This window comes from Corythoichthys intestinalis, chromosome 19 (assembly GCF_030265065.1).
Source record: "Corythoichthys intestinalis isolate RoL2023-P3 chromosome 19, ASM3026506v1, whole genome shotgun sequence".
Taxonomy (NCBI): domain Eukaryota; kingdom Metazoa; phylum Chordata; class Actinopteri; order Syngnathiformes; family Syngnathidae; genus Corythoichthys; species Corythoichthys intestinalis.
Genome location: NC_080413.1, coordinates 6,993,426 through 7,013,709, shown reverse-complemented (window position 1 = coordinate 7,013,709; position 20,284 = coordinate 6,993,426). Strand labels below are relative to the sequence as shown.

Genomic DNA, 20,284 nt, shown 5'->3' with positions numbered 1-20,284 from the left:
CTCCTGGTGGACGAAATTAGATTCGCTCCACTCTGGACTAATTAAGACGTGCATTGAAAAAGTCATATTTTATCAACTTGAACGTATTAGCCAGAAAATATCGGCCTGGTCGTCATTATTAGCCCCGTTTGCATTTTGATCGCATTTGTGTTATTCAGTCCGTATTGAAATGGAATTCAAAGGGCATATACAGTGGGGCAAATAAGTATTTAGTCAACCACCAACTGTGCAAGTTCTCCTACTTGAAAAGATTAGAGAGGCCTGTAATTGTCAACATGGGTAAACCTCAACCATGAGAAACAGAATGTGGGAAAAAAACAGAAAATTACATTGTTTGATTTTTAAAGAATTTATTTCCAAATTAGAGTGAAAAATAAAAATTTGGTCACCTACAAACAAGCAAGATTTCTGGCTGTCAAAGAGGTCTAACTTCCTCTAACGAGGTCCACTCGTTACCTGTATTAATGCCACTGGTTTTAACTCATTATCGGTACAAAAGACACCTGTCCACACTCTCAGTCAGTCACACTCCAAACTCCATTATGGCAAAGACCAAAGAGCTGTCGAAGGACACCAGAGACAAAATTGTAGACCTGCACAGAGCTGGGAAGACTAAATCTGCAGGAGGTAAAACGCTTGGTGTAAAGAAATCAACTGTGGGAGCAATTATTAGAAAATGGAAGACATACAAGACCACTGATAATCTCCCTCGATCTGGGGCTCCATGAAAGATCTCACTCCGTGGTGTCAAAATGATACCAAAACGGTGAGCAAAAATCCCAGAACCACACGGGGGGACCTAGTGAATGACCTACAGAGAGCTGGGACCACAGTAACAAAGGCTACTATCAGTAACACAATGCGTCGCCTGGGGCTCAAATCCTGCACTGCCAGACGTGCCCCCCTGCTGAAGAAAGTACACGTCCAGGCCCGTCTGCGGTTCGCTAGAGAGCATTTGAATGATCCAGAAGAGGACTGGGAGAATGTGCTATGGTCAGATAAAACCAAAATAGAACTTTTTGATAGAAACACAGATTCTCGTGTTTGGAGGAGAAAGAAAACTGAATTGCATCCAAAGAACACCATACCCACTGTGAAGCATGTACAAGGTATGTATGGGAGCGTACAAGGGTTTATAAAATAAACAAAAACTCATGCGATCGCGGCAAAAAGGGGAAATAACAAAACGGGTCCGTGACAGGAGGTCGACTGGGATCAATATACAAACGCGACGGTAAACCAAGGTGGTAGGCAAAGACCCAATAAAACAACTAAAATACACTCACGTACCTGCACAAGGTAGAGGCATACAAAACTAAAACGACAGGCGACCAAAACCCACGGCCTGAGCGAATTACAAAAATAACAAGCTACTCGAATTCAAGGATGTCGAATGGCGACCAGCAAGGAAAATATCTAGGCGTCCTTCCGGTGGATCGCCTGCGTCTTTATACTAATGTTGATGAGCAGTGATTAGCTGCAGGTGCGACGTCGGGAACGCCCCCACAGCTGGCTCTGCAACAACACAAAATCTGACTAGGAGCAGAACGTTACAAATGCTTTGGGGCAGTTTTTCTGCAAAGGGACCAGGACGACTGATATGTGTAAAGGAAAGAATGAATGGCGCCATGTATCGAGAGATTTTGAGTGAAAATCTCCTTCCATCAGCAAGGGCATTGAAGATGAGACGTGGCTGGGTCTTTCAGCATGACAATGATCCCAAACACACAGCCAGGGCAACAAAGGAGTGGCTTCGTAAGAAGCATTTCAAGGTCCTGGAGTGGCCTAGCCAGTCTCCAGATCTCAACCCCATAGAAAATCTGCGGAGGGAGTTGAAAGTCCGTGTTGCCAAACGACAGCCCCAAAACATCTCTAATCTCGAGGAGATCTGCATGGAAGAATGGGCCTAAATACCAGCAGCACAGTGAAAAGCTTGTGAAGAGTTACAGAAAACGTTTGGCCTCCGTTAGTGCCAACAAAGGGTACATAACAAAGTATTGAGATGAACTTTTGGTATTGGCCAAATACTTATTTTCCACCATGATTTGCAAATAAATTCTTTAAAAATCAAACAATGTGATTTTCTGTTTTTTTTTTTTTTTCACATTCTGTCTCTCATGGTTGAGGTTTACCCATGTTGACAATTACAGGCCTCTAATATTTTCAAGTGGGAGAACTTGGACAATTAGTGGTTGACTAAATACTTATTTGCCCCACTGTATAGGTAATTCATGTTTGTCAAGTTGGTTTACACGTTTCTGGAAAATCATTGCATGATTCATAATGGACAATTTGTCCTGGAAATGACGTCCGCTCTGATCAAAATTGATGTGAATGTTCCATGTAATAGAATGTGAGGGACTTTTCCAGGTGCTTTTCACAGTCATATCTGATATGATCTAATCTCGTTTCTGTTCACTTCCTTTTCCACATGCCAGATATATATATAAAATATCGCATTCCTTCATTCGCTGCCATCCCTCCCACTTCAAACGGATTGAACGTCTTTGGCCGTCATTGGCAGCCATTGCCAGGCAATGAGGTAATTTTGGGCCATTTAAGGTCATTCATCTGTTTATTTAGAGTTACAGAACTGGAACTGACCTGGGTATCACCCAAATGATTAGGTAGTGACTCAAACTCAATAGGGAAATGCCCTGTAAATGAACAGCAAGTGATCTGTAAATGCCCCGAAAAATTGGACAGAATAATTGCGAATGCTCTGGTGTCGAATTAGTGCTGCAACGATTAATCGATTAACTCGAGTATTCGATTAGAATAAAAGATTCAAATTGAATTTTGCTGCTTCGAGTATTTGTTTAATTAAAGTGGAGTTGTAAAGGTTTGTTTTGAAAGTGTTTGCATTAATTTTCATTGATTTGGGTGGATACACGGCCCTCTAGTCCAAGTCATTTCACATGGCTAAATCCATTTGCTCCCTGTTAAGACCAACATAAGCTAAGTTTTTGTTTGAGCTAATGATTTTTTGAATGCATTCGTAATTTAGTTTAAAGGTATATTTAGCCTTTTTTTGTAAGAATATGTGTCTGAGCCATTTGTTAAGAGCATTGTAGGGCTGCAGCTATCGATTAATTTAGTAGTCGATTAATCGATGAACTATTTTGTCGAATAATCGAGTAATCGGATAAGTAACATGAAAAATTGAAATCCCTGAGCTGAGCATCAAACGGTATTAAAAAAAAAAAAAAAAACTAAATAAGGATATATGTACAACAAAAGAACAATTGGCTAACTTACATAGCAAAAGTCCGCTAGCTTAAATGCTATAAAACATTAATTTTTTTTTTTTTTTTTTTTTTTTTTTACAATGCTCTTAACAAATGGTTCAGACACATACTCCCACAAAAAACGGCTAAATATACCCATAAACTAAATTATGAATGCATTAAAAAAAACATTAGCGCAAACAAAAACTTAGCTTATGTTGGTCTAAACATGGAGCAGCGGGATTCAGCCATGTGAAATGAGGCAGACTAAAGGTCAGCGTAGCCACTCAAATCAATAAAACTGCTTGCAAACACTTTCAAAATAAACCATGACAACCCCACAATAATTAAACGAATACTCGAAGCAGCAAAATTTATTTTGAATCTTTTTTTTCTCATCGAATACTCGAGTTAATCGATTAATCGTTGCAGCACTAGAGCATTGTAAAAAAGCGTTAGCATTTTATAGTATTTAAGGTAGCGGACTTTTGCTACGTAAGTTAGCCAATTGTTCTTTGTTTTGAACATAGATCTTTTTATATATATATATATATATATATATATACACACCGTGTGAGGCTCAGTATTTTAATTTTTTATGTTCCCTATCCAATTACTCGATTATTTGAAGTAAATAGTTCATCAATTAATCAGCTACTAAAATAATGGATAGCTGCAGCCCTATTTTGAATGAACGAACGTTCCCAGTCTAAATGGATTGGGCGTCGAGCACTGTCAATGGCAGCCTTAGAGTTACCTGAGACACTATTATGGTGGAAGATTTTGGTAGCAACTTGTTGGTCTTTTTTTTTTTTTTTTTTTAAACACTGACACCTTTTTAAAACGACATCTCGATTCTTGGCAGGAGCATATCGATAACCTTTTTGGGATACAAAGTATCACAATATATCACCATTTCGATATTTTGTCACACCCCTATGACCTATTACACATACCGTATTGGCCCGAATATAAGACTGTGTTTTTTGCATTGAAATAAGACTGAAAAAGTGGGAGTTGTCTTATATTCAGGGTCTATACCCCGGGATTATACCCCTTCATGACGCTAGATGGCGCCAGATATCATTAAAGCGAATGCTGAACTTGCGGAGTAATGTTCTGTTATGACAAATCCCAGCTACTCTAAAGTTTAACCAATTTGCATTATTTTATTGCAATTTTTTTTCCTTATTCAGATTTGTTTCAAGACTACAGTTACAGTTAGACCTCACTTTGATGGTTAATGCAGTTATTGCAATTTTGTTGTTTTATCACAATAGATTGGTTTATTTACATTTCAAAAACCAGAAGCCATTCATTTACGAATGTGATTGCACTTTATTTTACATATTTAAATGTTCAGATATTAAGATTTGAATGAGGCAAAATAACATGCTTTTTCTCTCAACTATATTGTTATAATCATTTGTTTCAGATGTACTGTAATTATTTTCTGTATAAAAATTAATTTGGTGTTCAAAAAGTCTTTTCAAACTTGAGTCTTGAAAGAGAGGGGGTCGTCTTATAATCGGGGCCGTCTTATGTTCGGGCCAATACGGTAAAACAAAATCTTCAAGCAAAAAAAGCAAACAACAGACAAATTGGTTGTGCATTTGACTGAATAAATGAACTTGTATATGTTACGGTAAATAGGCACGGCACAACAAGAAGAAAACAAAACAACCGCTCAAAATGAGGAGGTAGAAGGCAAACTAGGCAGCCGAGCTGACTCGTCGGGTCAAGTCTGACTTTGGCACGGGCAGGCGGGAAAAAAAGTCAACCCTTGAATGCCTGGGGCGCTTTCATGTGGGTTTGTATGTCAGTGCCCTTTAGTTGGCCTGCCAACGTCGCAATCCACACAGAAACGCCACTCAAGTGGACTATTATCGTCTGAGCCAATACGAGATAATGTTGGAGTGAGAATACATATTTCTACAAGAGCACTCTGATTGAGCAATCCTCCTGAGCAGCCAAATTCAAAGCATCGCTATTTTTCCGACCTATGTGACCTTTGACCCTTTCGCTTCTCATCGACCCTGAAAATGTGTTAAATAGGCTTATCTTCTCATTTTTTAAAAAATATTTACACAAGAATAGATAACACTTTAAAGCCTTTATTGTCATTTTTTTCATTGTGACGTAATTTCTTTAAAAGTAAAATTTGTGAGTGAATAATTTTTTAAAGTCGTTTTTTTTAAACGAAATATGAGACATCAATTAATGATTCTAAGCTAAAAAAAGACATTTTGAATAATAAATATAATTAATTACCTTCGTTTTATGGCTGGGTTGAAACAAAAGCGGTTGCGCGACGTCTGTAAACGGAGGTTTCCGGGGTAAAACGGACAAATTAAAAATAGTCCGGGGGCTTAATGTGCCATGAATCTGCTATGGCAGCATATAGACATATTGTTCTATCAAACACAACAGTTGTTTTGGCTTAAAATACAGCAGTTTTTTTTTAAGAGGAGTTCAAGAGCAGAAACTGCTTTTTTAGTCTTATATCATTAGTTGTAACTGTAAATTGTTTTTTAAAGACATTTTGACACACCAAAGTATCAATTCAATTGTCCCCGATCAATTTTTCTGATCATTCATAAAATTGCAATGATTCTATTAATAAATTTTAGCTTAAAATATCCCAAATTTTCAGAATTTCAGCTTCAATACATTTATTAAGTCGGAAAACATAGATTAATCAAATAAAATACATCATTAATTTAGTGGTAGATTCTTGTTTTTAAAAGAAATATGGACATATCGGGAAAAAAACTCAATTGTATTCATACAATCTCACCTGGTCTGCAACATTTCGAAATGTCAAAAAGTTTCCGTTTCAACCGCAAATGCAATTCCAGTTTGCTGATCTCACCCAAAGTCTAACTCAGCTGCAACTTTTCAACACCCTCCATCACGCCACGTTCACGCCCGCAGGCCAAATCCTGGCATTTGCCGATTGTGCAATTACATTGGACTCTAATAAATCACGTCGCTAATTACTATAAAACAACAAAGCCCTTTCCTTTCGTGACTCAGCCCCCCTTTGACACTCCATTCCTTAGCTAATAAAATATGCAAGGCGAACTTGCAACGCTGGAAGCAAAAAAAAACAGATCTCTCACATGCACGGACAGATTGAAAAATAAATTGCCTATGTGATTGACAGCAAGTGACTCTCGCTATTAGACCGAATTGGATTTGGAGAAAGAAAATCAGCCGGCCATGACCCATGGTGTGCTTGGGACAACAGGGATATTGAATATCCCAGAGCATTTTTTTCTGAAACGCCATCAGTCGACATAAAATGACAGTCTTCTGAGAGCGTGACGCTAAAGGCTTCAAATCAAAATCTGCTTGAGCACTCCAAAGTTTGCATGTGCCGGAATGTAAAAGGCTAGCGGTCGCCGCTAATGACTTGGCGACTTGTTGACGTTCTGGGAAACGGCTCGTTCACAAACTTGGGACTTGGGGAAATCACAAGACTGGAACTGTCAACTCGCCAATAGGGGTGGGAACCTCTGGGTACCTCATGATACGATACAAGGCTCAAGATGATCTCACGATATGGCATAGCCTTCATAATATATTCAGGGTCCCCCCAGGATTGATAAATCTAAATTCAAGACTTTTAAGACCTTTTTTAATGCCATTTCAACTAGGCCTGTCGCGATAACAAATTTTAGTGTGCGATAATTATTCTCATAAATTATTGCGATATGCGATATTATTGCGCCCCCCCCAATATTTTTTTTAACCAATTTACAATAACACAGTGAGAATACAGTATATATTAATAGATTAAGTACACCAATTTAAATGCGATAAATATTTACTCTCAAATTCAAAAATACTCTTAAAGAAACCACAACTAAAACAATAGACCATCCCTCTTAAGTAAAAATCAACAATATTGATACCGCACAGAAACACAGAATAAATAAAATGTGTTTAAAAAAAAAAAAAAAAATTTGCACTTAATAACTTAAGCATTTAGGCAAATGAAAACTTTTCCCGTCATAGCTTCTACAATGGTGTTCCATAGGGATGCAACGATACAGTTAAGTCAAGGTTCGGTATGATTTTTGATACGGGGGACACGATTTTGGATCCGATTCAATACATTTAATGCTCTGTAAAAAAAATAACAATTATATTTTTTGTTTCGTTTTTTTTTTTTTTTTTTTTTTTTTTTTTTTTTTTTTTTTTTTTTTTTTGGCTAACGAGCAAAAATTAAATTGCCATCATATAAACATGCATTTTAGTGCATAATATTTCTGTGCTTACTTCTTACTGATATGAAAAAAATTTATATAAAAGTGCTGAGAACAATCTTTAATCTTTACTGTTTGTAAAGTGAGGCAGGGCACACTGTTGATTGCTACAGCTCTCTTAGCAGCTAGGTTTACTACATGAGCAAGACATCCTAATTGTGGTCCGAATCCATCTGTGTCACGTACTGAATTAACAATATTTGCAACATTATCTATAGTCAATGGTATGGATTGATTTGGCCTTCTTAACTTCCATTCAGTCATGACAGTTTAGAATTCATCGATGTAGTATATGGACTACGTGTCCCATAATCACTCTGGGCTCACGTAGCCAATGGCATGGGACGTAGCACATCTAGTTTGCCATTTCATGATATCTAGTGTGTGGGCGCATTGAAAAAGTTAGCAAGCGCCGCTGAAGTCACCTCTGCTCATTACTACACAAAACCAGCATTTGACAATCGACTTTCATAAACAGGACGCGTTTTAAGCACAGCGCTCTTAATTTCATTCAGCTGTTCGTTGTCAAAGCGATGTTGTTCGTCGCAGCCAAGTCGGTAACAATGTTTTGGCGGACTTTGTTGTAAATATCCGGTGTTGTGCTGAAAAAAGCCGTCCCGCGTGAAATGTCACTCCTGACGGGAGCGGCCACACGTCAACAACACCGGCGCGCCGTAGATGGTCCTCAGTCACTCCGGAGCACTGACGTGGCCGGTATACGTTGAACAATAGGATATAATGGGAACGATTGGCTCCGGCGCTAGTTTTTGCCGGACCTGGAACGAAGATGCATTTTGCGCAGTTGGTAACGAGGAATCCGAACTTTTAACAGCACGTCTGCCGCACGCGCGCACGCACGTGCACGCGAGGCGATAAATCGCAGCGGAAAAATTACCGCCTTCTTTTTTATATATCGCGCGATAAATGGAATTATTGCATATTGCGACAGGCTTAATTTCAACTGAAAATTAATACTTTTCGCGCACCCATTATTTAGATAATATTGAATCATATTAAAAAAGTAAAGCATTGAACATCAAATTTAACCTCAATTACTAAGTGTTTGACAAAAGAATGCACATTTACTGAAGATACAATTAAAACACATTTAAATATAAGGTCTTTCAGATATTTTTTTCCCCAGGATAAAATGGATTTTACACTATTTTTGTAAAGCAACTTCAGAAATTACATTTGCAATACAACAGGTTTCCCTTTTAAGAGGACCCAGTCAAGGTGGTAGGTTGGTGATTGTCAAGTTGGTCACCTTAACTGGTGATTGTCAAGTTGGTCACCTTAACTGTAAAGTGCTTGGGAAAATCTTGCAATTGGCAGTGAAAGTTTAAAAAACAGCCACTAAATGGCAGTAGTTTACCATTAATTAACACAAAATAAAAAAGCTACACATGACCATTTCCCTTGGTAATTGTTTTTTTTCTAATCACATTACAAGAAGTATACAAAACCCATGTTAATCCTTTGTTAGCTATTGAAGACATTTCTTTTAATCAGCTAGAGAAAATCCATACTCTTATTCAATCAAGAAAAACATTTAAATATACCAGGAGGTGTTTTACTATCACCTACATTATAATTTGCCCATCACCATGCCATGTTATTCAGATCAACGTTACCCCGCACTCGTTCCAATAATAGTGTCAACCGTGTTGTGTATCTGAGGGTGATGGTGGATCTACGACTCCGGTTTATCCATGCTAAGGCTAGTGCACCTGCCAATACCCCATTGAACATGGCTAACTCTTGAGTTAAAACTACGAAATTCACATTCATTCGAAAGGCAAATCGTGCAGAAATACATTATTGCATCTAACATATTTTAATTGGAGAAATTGGCAACTTACTTTGAAATGTTAAGCAGGTCCACTGCCTTCACATGACCCATAAACCCAAAGTATCTGGATGTGACTTGGTCGCCGATCCAATACCTCACGTGCTGGTCCAACTGTTTGGACTTAGTTGTCTTGTTGAGGCTTTCGTCGAACATAACAACTAAGGCATCTGAGCAGTTCCTTACGTTAGCACACAGTACTGTGCGATTGCCTGCTGTTGTGATGTTGATGCTAATGATGCTAACAGCGCGCACGCACGAGGTGCATTAGGATTTGTAGTGCAGTGCATCGTAAAAATTCTACGCGTCATCTTCGTTATGGATTAAAAAAAAAAAAAAAAAAAACTCACGGATATAATTTAGGTTGCACTGAGATGTTCTTCACAATTAAAACCACGGTGAAAAAATTCCAGACTTAAGACAGCTAATTTAATACTTTAATACCTTTAATAATGGAAAACTAAATTCAATGCTTTTTTTATTACGTTTAATAACCCGCGGGTACCCTGATATTGACGGGACATGGGACGCGGGGCCGATTGATAGGGGACTTGCATTGTTGGCATGGCCGTCAAAGCTAACCGAGTGGAATCACAGACAAAGAGCTTTTTCGGTAAAAATTCTTGTGAAAACCTGCTTAATTCCCTCAAGTCTTTATAGATATGGATGAAAAACAGTCTCGATTCTTGGTTCAAAGCAAAAAAACGTGCAGTTTGCATTTATTTTACGTAAATATTGCGAACTATGATGCTAGTCAGTAAGCAAATGTAGCGGCCGCCTTATAAAAACAGCTTTTTCCGTTAAGAATTCTTGTGAAGAAATGCTTAACTCCCTGAATTCTTTATAGATATGGATGTAAAACAGTCTCGATTCTTGGTTAAAAGCATAAAAAACGTGCTGTTTGTATTTACTTTACGTAAATATTGCGAACTATGATGCTAGTCAATAAGCAAATGTAGCGGCGGCCTTATGAAAACAGCTTTTTCCATTGAGAATTGTTGTGAATAAATGCTTAAATCCCCGAATTCTTTATATGATATAATATATATTTCTGTATCCAACCATGTACCCGTTTATAATGTGCACCATGATTGTACAAGTTGAGTTTGGGGGAGGAAAAGTGTGCGTTATATTCGGGAAATTACAGTAAGCTTAGAAGCCGATTCTTGTGCTTGCGAAAGCCGAATCTCTACTATTGGTTCATTGAATATTTAATGGCTAATTACTGTCGAATGGTAACTTCACTATCGATACAGCTGTATCTCTCACCTGTAAAACCGGATATCCGGTCGTATCGGTTTATCGTTCTCAAGCTTAGTTTATCGCAGTGAAAGCTGCCAGGACGCTCTGCCTGGCCTGGCCCCCAACGAGAAGCTGTGGCGCAATGTCTGTAGGAGCTGTCTCGTCAACTGATAGTGAAGTCTATGTTCATCTGTGAAATGGAATGAGTATCACTAGTATTGTTATTGTTGCTTTCTATCTGTCTGCTTTCATTGAAGGCTACTTAATCATTGAAGTTTACAACTGAAATGCTAATATTTACAACAAACAACTATCTGAAATAATACAGTCAGATAGGAAAGGTTCTCATAAAATTCTTCAAAAATATTCTTTCAAATTAGACTTCATAACCCAGATTTAGGAGTCTTTTATCTTTCTTGTCATACTTTCCTTTCCAATAAGCACAACAGTTGCATGCTAGCATATGCGGTCTTCAAATTAAATAAAGCCGCAGTCTTAACGTCGGATCAAATCAATGCATTGAGAGTTCGAATGTGCGGCGAATGTAAATATATTCCCTTCACCGATGGTACACATAATCCAATCAATATCCTCTTGAATGTTAATGAGCTAGCCGCTTATGTTAGCCGCCAGCAGGACAAGATAAATGGGGCCTCCTCGCCCGGCTAATCCGAACGGAGGCGACAAAAGCACGAGGCTCGGTCATCAATGTTGACCCCGGCCCGTGGATTTTTACACGCTCGCGTACACACAAAGATCGCCCTCGGGGGGGGGTCGCGCTGGTCGACATGGATCACCGTCGGAGGGGTCGGACGTGTCCGATCCTTACGACCCCGCTGTGGACTGCAAAGGATGCGAGCCGTGCATGTCAAGATACTGTTTTTATTTAGTTCTCGCCAATGACGTCAATTCAAATGCGGTTAGTAGTAAATCAATGGCCACTGAGGAATGGAAGACTACTTTCATATTACTGGAAGCCACAAATCAAGTGAAAAATCTTGGAGTACATGGACTGTGATGTGAATTTTAAAAGCTTAGAATGGATCGAAAAAGAAGCCGGAGAGAAGACTTGCCATTTGCTGCCATTGGCGGCGAAGGACGTCCAATACATTTGAATTGGGAGGGTATGGCAGCAATAAAAATATAGGAAAATTGCAGTTAGGAGTAGGGGTGTGACAATATATCGACGTGGTGATACACGTGTATAGTGAGGAAGACAATGATTTTTGACAGATTACAGACAGTTTAGAGGTATATTTAGCAGTTTTTTTTTTGTAGGAATGTGTTTGAATGATTTGTTAAAAGCATTCTAAAAACAAACAAAAAAATCTAGCATTTTATACTGTTTAAGCTAGCGGACTTTTGCTCTGCAAATTAGCATTAAATTTTCGTAATCTGATTGAGATTTTATTTGATCCTAGATGCTTTTTTATGCATTCGTAATTTAGTTTAAAGGTATATTTAGCATTTTTTGTGGGAATATGTGTTTGAATGATTAGTAGTGAGCATTGTAAAAAAAAAAAAAAAAAAAAAGTTAGCATTTTATACCATTTAAGCTAGCAGACTCTTGAAATGCAAGTTAGCCAATCGTTGTTTTGTCTTACTTCGATTGTCATTTATTAATTTTTTAATACCGTTTAAAGCAAAGCTCATTTATTTTAATTTAATATCTTGTGAAATCAAACCGCAATTCTGCATAGTTTGAAAAAAAACACTCTGGAATTTTATTTTGTATTCACAATGAATGCTCTTTTGAAAGTGCAGTCTTAGCAAGCCTTTGTTTTACATTTCCTAAAATTTATTCTGCAACCCATTCAATGTTCCTCATCCTAATACTCATATATTCGAACTAACTAGTTGATAGATTAATCGATTATTTAAATAATCGATAGCTCCCGCTTTAATAGTATCTCAAAGTTAGAACAGTTTTTGTCCATTGTGATCATACTACCATCCATTTAAGAATTGTTATTTTAAAAATTCATTAAAATATATATATATACAATATATATATATATATATATATATATATATATATATATATATATATATATATATATATATATATACATATATATTAGGGCTGTCAAAATTATCACGTTTATGGGGGGTAATTCATTTTTTAAATTAATCACGTTAAAATATTTGACGCAATTAACGCACATGTCCCGCTCAGACAGATTTAAATGACAGTAGATTGAAATGCCCACTTGTTAATTGTTTTATGGAGTTTTGCCGCCCTCTGCTGGCACTTGGGTGCCACTGATTTTATAGGCTTCAGCACCCATGAGCATTGTGGAAGTAATTATTGACATCAACAATGGCGGGCTACTAGTTTATTTTTTGATTGAAAATTTTACAAATTTTATTAAAACGAAAACATTAAGAGGGGTTTTAATATAAAATTTCTATAACTTGTACTAACATTTATCTTTTAAGAACTACAAGTCTTTCTATCCATGGATCACTTTAACAGAATGTTAATAATGTTAATGCCATCTTGTTGATTTATGGTTATAATAAACAAATACAGTCCTTATGTACCGTATGTTGAATGTATATATCCATCTTGTGTCTTATCTTTCCATTCCAACAATTTATTTTACAGAATATATATATAATTTACAGAAAAATATGGTATATTTTATAGATGGTTTGAATTGCGATTAATTAACGATTAATTAATTTTTAAGCTGTAATTAACTCGATTAAAAATTTTAATCGCTTGACAGCCCTAATATATATACACACATATATATACACACACACATATATATATATATATATACACACATATATATATATATATATACACACATATATATATATATATATACACACATATATATATATATATACACACACATATATATATATATATACACACACATATATATATATATATACATACATATAAATTCATATATGGATTAAAAAAAAAAAAAGAAATATCTAAAATTAAGATTTGTTTATTGTGTCCAGTAATGATTTATATATTTATTAAGAATCGTTGATTAAAATTATTTTTTAAAGTTCTATTCAACTATCCATAAATATATATACTATATAATCCCAAAAATATCTAACTTTAAGATTTGCTCACCATTTTCTGTGGTCATCGATACAAATCAAACCAAACAAACAAAACTGAGACCATCTTTAAAAAAAAAAATTTTTTTAAATCACATTTTTTCAAAATTTTTCCCCATTCGTAACAGTCATCAAAAGTAAAATTATTGTTGACCCAATCGCTCTAAAAAGCATTTTTAAAAGCGACGCTTATTTGAATTGTAAATTTGATGTACTGATTAGACGATTATCAACAAAATTGTCCCACTATTTGCAAATAATCGACAGATTCTGCTACTTTCATCTCAAAACGTAAACGTGAATTATATAAACCTGTTTTTCAAAGTGAACCATTTAATATTTTTGTTCAGTAATGTGATGAAATAAACAACAGACTAATCCAATTTCGGCGTCTAACGTCAACACGAAACTGTGAATCTATCTAAAAGCCTTTTTGTTGTCTTTTTGTCAATGATGCTCTTTAAATACACCAACGTTTTACCGACATTTGTATCTTTCAAGTCCTCTCTTAAATGGAGTTATTTTGCTCGAGCCACAAATGGTATTTAAAACATTTACTTGAAGTAAAAACCTATTCACGTCCACTCCCCTTTGTGCGGCTATAAAAACAAGTGGCAAGGAAGTAACCGAGCTTCAACAATGCGGCTTTCAGGGATGTGTGGAGGTGTATTGATGTCTCATTATTGACATAGCAATTAGCCAGTATTTGAAGGCATAAAAGTCTATCAGTTTAATGTCATCGGAATACACAAACAGCGCTTCCCATCTCAACGAGGCTCCTCTCGTGTGTCTAATCTGACAATAAATCTGAGCACGTACTTGAGTTAGTGAGCGGATGAGGGCTGGCTGGCACATTTCAAATCGGCGCCCGGCTTTTGCACGGGAGAGGAAAGACACGCTGACACGGCGCCCTAATGTGCCATTTAAATTTAATAGCGCACTTTGAGCACTTAAAACATTAAATCTTAAATGTTCAGAACCGAATCACCTGCCATCCTCGTGCATCAAAACACTGCTAATTGAGCCCAAGGCACGATAGACAGAGCTGGAAAATAGGAAGTTTAGCGTGTGCTTATTAAAAGAGTTTTTTTGGGGCTCGAGTTGAATGACCATATTTCGGTGCTATTGACGCTGATAGACGTCCAATCCATTTTGACTGAACAAACGTTCATCCGCCTCTCCCAGTCAAAATGGATTGGACATCTATGGTCGTCAATAGCACCTATGAAATAACAATAAAGCAATTACAACGCTAGGAAAGTTATTGATAGTTTGAGTGTTGCAAGTAGGCATGTGCCGGTAAACCAAAATATCACGGTTTCACGTATCACAGTATTGCAATTACGGTTCTAAAATGTGTTACTTTGAGATATCTGGGTTTAAAAAAAGAAAAACTTTTTCAACTTATCATGAGTTTCATCTCCTCCAGCCATCGTGTAGCACAGCTGATTCACTGGCACTGAGCAACAATCTGTGAGGTAGGGTTGAACCTTACAGCTGCAAGCGAGGGATTTCTCCATGCATTTTTGGGACATAAAACCATAGGGACGGTAAGATGGAAAATGTTTGCGGTTTTGAAACCTTGACGTTTTCTTACCATGGTATACCTTGAAAACTGTAATCGGCACGTTTAGTTGGAAGTATAAATATATATTAACTAGGGCTGCAGCTATCGAATATTTTAGTAATCGAGTAATCGAACGAAAATTCTATCAATTAATCGAGTAATCGGATAAAAGTTTTTTTTAAGGTATAGAGCAGTTATAAATATACATGAGAAAAAAAGACATTTAATCCAATACTGAAACATTTTCAGTCAATCAATGCCTTTATTTTCGATGTACATTGTTGAAAACAGCCAACAATTGCATCTCAGATGTGACTAGAAAAAAAAATTCACTGCTTTCACTCAAAAAACTTCGAGATCTTATACTCAAAAAACTTCTAGATCATTAAAAAAAAAAAAACATATTTCTTACCTAAAAATATAATTATGCATGATAACACACATCACTTGAAAGCTACGTGTTTTTCCCACGTGTTTCAATTTAATTTCCATTTGTGTCAAGCTATTTTTAAGTTCTAGTTAAGTTTTAAGTTCGTCTAAACTGTAAGTACTGATAACATTTTGAGTTTTTGCAGTGTTCAAAATAAATGTATGATACCTGCTGTATTGGAGTACATTTGGGACCAGTGCTACTTGGTGTTTTATTCAGCAATGACTACTGAGCTAAAACTGACAGTTAGCTTTATTATGTTTTAATTTTACACCCTCATCACTCTACAGCGCTGTGTTTTTACAAATTAAATAAAGCCTGTATTTAAGACACGTTAGCCACGCATCGACAGTGGTCATAATAAAAACCTAGTCCTCCGCAGGGCTAACATTATGTGAGCGGGTGACAGTAACGTTATATTTATTAGCGACGAGAAGTCTACTGCCGAAAGATGGCGGCTGTTTACTAACGCTGCCCAGACGCGGCAGAGTCTTGTCATTTGGCATCTAGTCCTAAATGCATGTGATATCTATGAGACGCATCGGACACTACCTGCTACCGCACTAGCATCATGCGGGCGTAGTTTTTACCAACGTCGGCGTAGTTTGTAGCGGCTGTTGGCTGCAGTAAGTTTTTTTTTTTTTTTTTTGGATCGCTTCTTCCTCTACGCACATGACGTCAGCGCGTTGTCCCGCATCAAAAGTAGTCTTGACAAAACGTGATGCTTAGAGCTGGCAAAATTAAACGATTCCTCGCGGTGAATAAAATTACTCGGATCAGTTTTTAAACTCGAGTTACTCGAGTTGCTCGAGTATTCGTTTCAGCTCTAATACTAACGTTACTGTAGGTGAAAGTTACTCAGAGATTGTCTATTCTGTTTCATATCTCTCCGTTCAAGATAACTCAAGAATAAAAAAAGGGATTATTATCAAACTTGAAGGGTATGTTTCATATATGAAACTGGACAGGTGATTAATTTCAGGGGGATTCCAACCCTATATTGCCAAATGTATCACATTTGATACACCTAAAATTTCATGATTTTGAGACTAATTCAGAATTTTGACATTTCTTTTTGAAAAATAAAATGATGCATGCAAGTCAACACATGCATCTGCAGGTTCCATGAAAAAAACAAACAGGATTTAGCAAGGGTTATAGATATCTGAACGCTAATTACACATTTCATTTTGACTTTTCTTTTAACAAATTTGAAAAAAAAGGTTTCAATAGGACCTTATTTTTCAAATTTGGGGATTCTCTGATAATTGCTTCATATTGCTGGCATTAAAGGGCTAATAAATAAAACATGTAATGAACAACCACAATGGTATATCAAACTCCCACGTGATACATTAAAACTAGAGTTGTCCGGGTTGCCGATAATATCGGCCAATGAAAGAATTTTAAAATAATATTGGATAAAACTGACATTTTCAGTTTTCATTATCGTTTTTTAGCCAATATGCATGTTGCCTTCAAAGAGACTTTAGAAGCCTTCTGCCTTTGTACATGAGCTGGTCACAGTTTAGTACAGCAGTTAAGCTGATTGGCCATTAGATGTCTCCAAACTAAGATGCTTGGGATTTGAGCATGCTATTTGCATTAAATATTTGCATTGAATAAATAATAAATTATTGTAAAATAATGAATTTGTTAAGTCCACGACCGCATATATCGGTATTGGTTTGATATCCGTATCGGATTTTTGGAGTTACAGAATATCGGGCTATCAGTTACTAGTTAAAAAGTCATTATCGGACAACTAATTAAAAATTTTCAGACCATGAGGACACTCAAATTCCTATTCTCCGTGTCTATGCAGCTGAACAGGATAGGTTGAAAAAAAAAAAAATTGGTGGGATGAGGTCAGAAAAGGACATTTGAGATAACTTGACCTATTAAATATGATCAATAAAGATACCGCCGCCTTTCAACTTAACTGTGAAAACCTCACACTTGTTCTGACCTGTAATGCAAATACCAAACACATATAATTCATCTTTTCTAAATTAATGCTCAGTGACCAAGCCGGGTCACGATGGCAGGCAACGCGGGATTTACTGGGAACTGGCTTTGCGCTGCAGGCTCAACTAGTCAAAAGGTTACAAAAACGGAAGGAAACATCAGACCATCCATCACTATAGAGAAGATTATATTTCCTTATGCGGTATCCCTATAGCTAGGGGGCAGTGTACGGAATATCTGCAATGGGAATAGTTCCCACAGTGAGACCTACTTAGACCACCCACCCAAATGTAAACAACCACTGGGCCTTCCATGAGCCACACTGTCGACTGTCACAGTCCACATTGATGTGACAAGATGTGACGTTTCTTGCAGGCTAGCGATATGTTTACTTTTTTTAGCATAACAGAATATTTAAAAAACAGCTACTTGACCAAATCTTAAATTCAATTTACCCTAATTGATTTATCCATTGACCCTCAATCCAACTATTTTATTCGCAAAAAGTCAAACACGGACCATCAAAGTGCCTGTGACACGAAAAAGCATGTTTATTTCAAAATACACGCGGTATTTTATGCCCCTGAATGGTATGGACCGCTTGGATGTGTGTGGAAGCGATCGCTATATTTATTTAGTTTTTTCAATCCCGCGCCATGAAAATGAGTGACTTCCGGCTTCGGTCTTGCATTGAGGAGGAGGGCGCTGTGACGTGTACGGTAGAAGACGTCCTCTTCACTCTACAGTGTACTGTTGTGTATGAGGAAGAAGGATTCAGCTGATTTTGCGGATTAATATGTTTATTTTTTGCATCACGCCAGCCAAACGGCTGCAGAAAAATCGTTCTGTGTGCGGGAGAGGCGTATGCGCCTTTTTGGAGTTTCAAAAGGTTCCCATTCACCGTGGATATTTACTGTGGGACCATTGGACTTACGAGGAAGTGAGTAAATATCTTGTTTTGTATTATGTCAAATACGAATACAGCGATTACAAAGTAAACACTACAAAATTCCTTTAAATAAAGGACTACTTACGTTTGATCATTGATAGGCATGTAAAAAGCTCTCCTCATGCTCATTAGCAGTTAGCTGTTAGCACGTTAGCTGCACAACAACTCCAGCCACCCTCCTCCCGGGAACGAACTGTAAATTGCTCTCCGCCGGGCGGTTTGCCGATCCGCAAACACAGTCGACAACCGGGTCGTCATGTCAAATAATCCAGGCTAGTTACGTGTGATTTTCCACTTCGAAGACTTTGAAACATCCCTCGGTTCGGGTTAGCATGTCGGCTAGCTGTCACTCCTTCTGGTTTGTTTACATTCTCCGAAGCCGGGGAAGGGAAATGACATATGTCCGATTTAGGTGTCATAAAATATCGTTCGGGAGGTGCGACAGTAAAGGTGAAGTCGACAGTTTTGACCATTATGGAGTAATTTTGCCATGTCGTCTTGAATAAATGGATTTTTATTATTTCATATTCCATTTAGCACAAGATTGTTATTTGTCATGATCATGCCATTTATTTAGCAATTGGGGAAAATACTTGGATAAAAAGAATATCCTGTAAAAATATGGAAGTAAAGAGACAGAAACGATGACATTTTGCCGCTCTCTTCGTCCCGTTTTCCTCGTTGTGAATGGTTCCCCCTCGATGGGCTGACTGGTCCTTCTCAAGCCATTTATGTAACTATTGGGGAAAAATACTTGGATAAAAAGAATATCCTGTAAAAATATTGGAGTAGAGAGACTGAAACAATGACATTTTGCGGCTCTCTTCGTCGCGTTTTCCTCGTTCTGAACAATTCCCCCTCAATGGGCTGAATAGCAAAACCGATGAGCCCAGTCTACCGCTGACATCATCCACCTGTTGGGGACGCTAAAGCCCTGTAATGGTAGGCGTGGCTAACCGGCAGATTAAAAGACTAATTTCTCGTCATCTGCGCTTTGCTAAATTGTTGTATATAGTCGAATCGTCTCAAAATATGATTCTAATTCACATAATAATGCCATTAAAGACTTTTTTTCTGGTGTCATATGCTCTTTAAAGGTAATCTCCCAACCATGCTGCACAAAAGTCATGAAGAGCCTGTTTGTCTGGAACATGCTGTACACATGCAATACAACTCAATGGGTGCCAATGTTTTTCAAACCACTCAAGGGCCCCGTACAGCCGCGAGTCACAGCTATTATAGCCATTAGACGATTAAACGCAGCCTTTTCAGAGCTCGGCAGTAACTCTAGCTGACACAAACACAGACTCACACACTTGTGGAGAAGAAGCAGGTCCAGGAGCCAGAGGTAATTAGTTCAATGGTCGATACAGAAATAGGACTTAGGTTAGGCTGATAAAGAAATTTCATTTCAGGCTCTAAAAGGTTAGCAAAGTGGAAGATGCCTTACGGTAGAGTGCACATGGGGCCAGACAGAAATGTCCGACCTCATTTGCTAAGTGTAACTTTAAAGACAAACCCTATTGCATAGTCTTTAGGTTAATCCTGAATCCAAATATTAGCCAAAGGCTACCTTAATCCTACACTAAGTGCTAATCAAAACCCTCCTCCGTCCAAACTCTAAAGCTAAAACCCCAAATCTTAAACAATCCCGACCAATGCTAACTGCTAATTTTAATTCTTTTCCAACT

General features: G+C 37.3%; 1 protein-coding gene across 2 annotated transcripts in view; it reads right to left on the bottom strand.

Annotated features, from left to right (window-relative positions):
• man1a1 (mannosidase, alpha, class 1A, member 1) overlaps window positions 1-20,284 on the bottom strand; it is a 188,968-nt gene that overhangs the window by 153,864 nt on the left and 14,820 nt on the right. The window lies entirely within an intron of this gene.